The sequence below is a fragment of the Chenopodium quinoa genome, unplaced genomic scaffold (assembly GCF_001683475.1).
Source record: "Chenopodium quinoa cultivar QQ74 unplaced genomic scaffold, ASM168347v1, whole genome shotgun sequence".
NCBI classification, from domain to species: domain Eukaryota; kingdom Viridiplantae; phylum Streptophyta; class Magnoliopsida; order Caryophyllales; family Amaranthaceae; genus Chenopodium; species Chenopodium quinoa.
The window spans coordinates 563436-569024 of NW_018742974.1; the positions used below are offsets into that span (position 1 = coordinate 563436).

Below are 5589 nucleotides of genomic sequence, written 5' to 3' on the forward strand. Positions count from 1 at the left end.
ATTTAAATCAATATTCTTCCACTACAGGGAGTCAGGGGGATGCTTCAGCATTCTGTTTTTCTTTCTCCCCTCTGCATGCCACCTCAAGTTTTTAGCGTCGTTTGGTATTGAGAATAGACGCTTAAACCTTGGAATAATGGGATGATACCACAACACCTTAGCAGGAGGTCCCTCCGTATAAGGATTGCAACTCATGCGCTTCTAGCGCGACAACTTGCATCGTGGACACTCCCGCAATTGTTCATACTCATTTCGATAAAGAATACAATCATTAGGACATGATGTATCTTCTTATACTCTTAGCCAAAGGGACACATGAGCTTCTTTGTATAATATTAAGATTTAGGAATTTCATTCCCATTAGGCAACATATCACTTAATGCAGTCAACAAAGAAGTGAAACTAATGTCCGTCCACCCATGTTTCGACTTAATGTTGAAAAGTGTTAGCACAACAGATAGTTTGGAGTAATGTTTGCACCCAAGATACAAAGGGTTTTTCGAAGCCTCCGATAATAACTCAAACACGCCACCTTCAACACCGTACAACATCTCATCCACGTCTTCATCCTCAACCTCATCCGCCTGATCATCATCGGCTCCATCCTCACCATTATCAACAATATACTCATCATTCTTGTATTCCTCGTCCACATGAATCTCATTTCTTCTAACACGCACATCATTCCGATCAAGATCGCCACTGTACTCTCCACCTTCATCGTGCCAAATCCACACATGGTATTTATGCCTAAACCCACGACATAATACATGATCTCTAATGATTTCAACAATGACGACCACATTCACATTATTACAATCAACACAAGGACAATTAAGGCCTTTGTCACCTAGCTTGCGTTGATAAGATAAAGCCCTCTTGCAAAACTCTTGAACTCCATTCCAAATTTCCAATGTATCGCGTCTACCGTACATCCAACCACGATCCTTCTCCATTTAGTAAATTGTCTCTAAACATATATAACAACATATAATGAATAATGTGTAATTGATACATATTTTATGTAAATCAAATTCAAGTACACATCGTGAATATACATTCATATAGTGAAAAAATGCATGTTTCCAAAAGGTCCTTATCACTCCAACCTAACCCATCCTTGAATGTCTACTCTCACTACAAAGAAATTACTTATACAAGCAAGTAAAAAATGCCTCTAATAATAATGATATTGCCTCTAATACCTTTTAAAGATAATTAATTAAGTGCCTCTAAAAATTCTGTCGCTAATTAATTATTGCCCTTAAAGCCTTTTTTAGAGGCAATACAATGCATTGCTTCTAAAAATCCATATATTTAGAGGCAACCGTATAACCTTTCCCCTAAATATAATTAGAGGCAACCGTATAATCTTGCCCCTAAATATATTTATAGGAATTTTGTAAATTTGCTTCTAAATACCATATATATTTAGGGGCAGCCATATTATATTGCCTCAAAATATAATTAGAGTCATTATACCTATTTGCTTCTATATATCATATACATTTAGAGGCAATCATGTAATTTTGTCTCAAAATATAATTAGATGCAATCTTATATATTAATGCTAATGATATTTAGATGCAAATCAGTAATTTGACATGAAAGGTTCTTAGAGGCAGAATGTATGATATATGCCTCTCATGTATTGATTATAAATGTACAGAAATATATATTACAACAATATTACATTTTATGATATAATTTTTGTACATTAATAGACAAGATCATTTTAAAGAACTAACCATGTCAGTATAGCATTATAAAGCAAGTTGATTTCATTGAACCAAACAACAATGATATTATTAATAATTTAGTAGTCATTACATAATGATCCCAAAAAATTTAATGGAGTTACTAAACTACTTAACTTCAAAACATGCATATGAATACATAAATAAAAAATAATAAATAAAAAAATTGAATAATATATTTGTGTGAATAAGAGGGAGTTGTCATCTAAAACTATAAGCTTAAAAGCAACATTATTTTCTTCAATTTCTTCTAATTCGATCTCTAGCCATCTTCATTATATAATTTCCTGTCATTAAAAAGTATGAAATTAATATTAGTCATAATGACGAAAAATTAAATTAAAATAAGTATAAATCACTTATCCATAAAATAAAAAAAACTATAAATTATAATAAAAATTATAAAATCCAAAGAAAGATTAAAAAATTTAAGTCAGTAAAACTTACAATGAATTAAAAAAGTAGTACTGTTACTCTTTATCTACTTGCATTTCATCACCCTTTTCATCCTCATCCTCATCCTCATCTTCATCCTCATTGACGTTATCATCAACCTATAATTTCATAATTATTATGCAATGACCAATAAAATATATTTGGAATACATAATGTTAAATAATAACAGGCCAACATCACTGAATGTATTAAAAGTTGAATAACAAACTAAATATATAAATAAATAAATAAAAAGGCAATACCTTTTTGTTTGATGATACATTGTGAGTTTCTTTCTCATACTCAACTTCCTCATTCTCATCGGGTAGATAATCACCATCTTTCTCAAGAGATGCATTATACTTTTGTTTATTTTTCTAAACTTTTGAGCTATCTACTAAGCTTGTTAAAGAAGCAGCAATGCGCTTTATGCCAACGTTTTCATCCTCGTCTTGTTAGCTTCAATTATCTTGAGTCTTCGTAGTTCATACTCATTTTCTATTGAAAGAATCTTTCCTCCTGATTTTGACATTTTGGAGCTAGAGAACAAAAAAAATATTAGAAATCAAAGTTTTGATAAACGAACTACAATAGATACGTGCTTTAAACAAATCATTACATTAGATTAAAACTTTGTTGAATTCTAATTTAAAAAAAAAAATAATTACTGGATTAATTTGTCAATTTGACACATTAAGAAACTTATAATGTCATAAAATTGTTTACATATGTATTTGACCCATACATATAAAAGTAGTTTACACTCGGCTATTTAACCAAACAAAACAAAATTCCATCCCTTAATCAAAGTTTACAGTCAAACGGAGGAATCAGCGTTGAACATACGCTTTCCACCCAAATCACGCATCACCCTATCTAACTATTCAACACTCACCCTTTTCTTTCTTCCCTCCTCCCATAGTAAAATTCACACCTTTCTACCAGTCCTTTATTGATATTTCTATGACAAATATATCTTTGAATAGTTATTAGTGTTTTGATTATAGAGAAAATTAAAAATAGGGTAGTATGAGAAAGTTACTTTAAAGATATATGTCCTATGTTATCTATTCTTCTATACCTCACATTTTTCTCACACAAGACATTGTTATATGTTATTTATTCTTATATATCTCTTTTTTTCCTCACAAAAATCATTATTCTACACATGCATATTTGCAAAAAATTCAACCAATAAACACAATTTAATTCAACTTATGTAAGTTAATCAAAACATCCCCTATAGTATAATAGTAGACCGTAAACATCAAACTTGCTACAATTTTTCAATCAATTACAATTCACATGCAAAATAGTTCAATTTAAAAACTATGAATAATAACCCTAAATTCGTGTTCAATCTAAAAATTTAGAATACTCTTAAATTAAAAAAAAATAAAAACAGTCGGCAAATATTACTTCTATTGATTAATTAAAGATACTAATTACCTTGGACGGTGATAAGTACTCCAACAAATAAATCAAATTTGGTTGCTTCCAATCGATAATTTTCTTGGTTTGGTTCCTCTCCGAGTTCAAGCAGTATGATTTTATAAGATTTATCTTTTGCGATTGCATAGGGTAAAATTAAAGGAGAAATTTTTTATAAAGAAAGATAGACAAAGGGAGGGAATAACAGATGAAAAAATAAAAATTCCCTCTCAATTTTTGGGCTAGTTCAGTCTCGAAAATTTCACTATTTTGAGTCCTAATTCCGCCAAGATAATCAAGAATTTTATTTTTTTCCATTTTAATACATGAGTTTTTGAAATTGATCTGAAGAAAAGATAAGAAGATTTGGTGGGTTGTTTGGTTCTTTTGGCGGAAGCTACGAAGGCTTATTTTTGGGGAAATAATGGCAGAAGAAAAGATAAGGGGTTGGGGTTTATTTTTCTTTGTTTGCTTGCCTCCGTTTTTTTTTAGGGATGGGAAATAATTGAGATCTACTAAGTAATTGAGTATAATATACAACATACATTCATGCTAAAAATAACAAAATTGTTTGACTTCTATTATACTATTTATACTAGTATATCAATTTGACTAAAGCTTTTTATGAATACATATGATGTTATGTAAAATATCTTATGTACCGTATAAAAAATTGAAGTTGTGGTGGCTTTGGGTGTAGATAACGGATTCACCATAGTGTATGATATTTTAAAGTTTTTCGTATTATTTTATAATGGAAGTGGGGTTGGTTAAAACCTATAAAAAAAATAAAAAAATAAAAAAAATAAAAAAAAAACCTCAAAAACCAAACTGATATACATGTGGAGGGGACAGAATATAAAAATATATATATTAACATATGATATGTGGAGACTACTAGTGAGGAAGAAAGTTGTAAAATATTGTTAAAAGTTTCTAAAAATGTAAATGAGCAAGTAATAAGGTACGATGTTAAAAGGAAAATTTAGAAAGTAATTAAAAAATATGAAGAAAGTATCAACTTATTACAATTTGTTACAAATCAAGATAATATATTAAAATCAACAACAAAGGATGACAAAAAGTATCACTGCATGCATAATAATACACAAAAATTACTATTAAGGGCCTTCTCCCTTTAGCTTATATTTAGTTTAGTTCAGTTCAGCTCCAATCAGTTCAGTTCAGTTCCTAATTTTCTTCCCTCATAAAATATTCAGTTCAGTTCACTTCTTAATTTCCTTCTCACATAAAATATTCAGTTCAGATCCAATCAGTTCAGTTTAGTTCAATTTAGTTCAGCTGAACTCAATAAATCTGAACAGGCAATAAGACAACATATACTTTAATGACACATTATACATGCATAATAATATACATTAATGTAATACTGTAAAAAAAAAAAAAAAAAAAAAAAAAAAAAAAAAAAAAAAAAAAAACATCAAATGAAAAAAAAACCCATAATGCCCTCCTATATGCATGCTTAACATATAGGTGTTATACGCTTATATGCACTATGTTGCTATGTAAAATACTTTTGGATTAGTCTTGTGTATATTATCATAATATAAGCTATTTATATGTATTATTAAATGTACTAATATTTCTTAATGCATGTTCTCTTTAGCTTAATTTCAGTTCAGTTCAGGCCAGTTTTGCATCATAGGGGTTACTTTGTTTGTGATATTACAGGGGGTTACCTAGTCAGTGTAAGGGGTTATTCGATCAATATTACAGGGGGTTACTTAGTCAATGTTATAGGAGTCACCTAGTCAGTGTCATAAGGGCTACTTTTTTCCTTTTATAAATGACCACACTGTGTGGCTAGCCACACACAAGATGCGATGACTTTTATCACAACCAATTGTAATTAAATATGTTAAATTTTTCTAAAATTATTTTAAATTAGGTGACATTTAAATTGTAACAACTACAATAAAAAAAAATTTAAAAAATACCAATAAAA

General features: G+C 29.6%; 1 long non-coding RNA gene across 1 annotated transcript; it reads right to left on the reverse strand.

Annotated features, from left to right (window-relative positions):
* Nucleotides 1-2005: 2005 nt before the first annotated feature.
* LOC110729218 lies at nt 2006-4833 on the reverse strand. Its single transcript, XR_002512849.1, has 4 exons — nt 3642-4833; nt 2456-2731; nt 2205-2311; nt 2006-2044 (listed from the first exon to the last, which is right to left on the reverse strand). It is a non-coding gene; the product is annotated as an uncharacterized LOC110729218 (long non-coding RNA).
* Between the last annotated feature and the right edge of the window lie 756 nt (nt 4834-5589).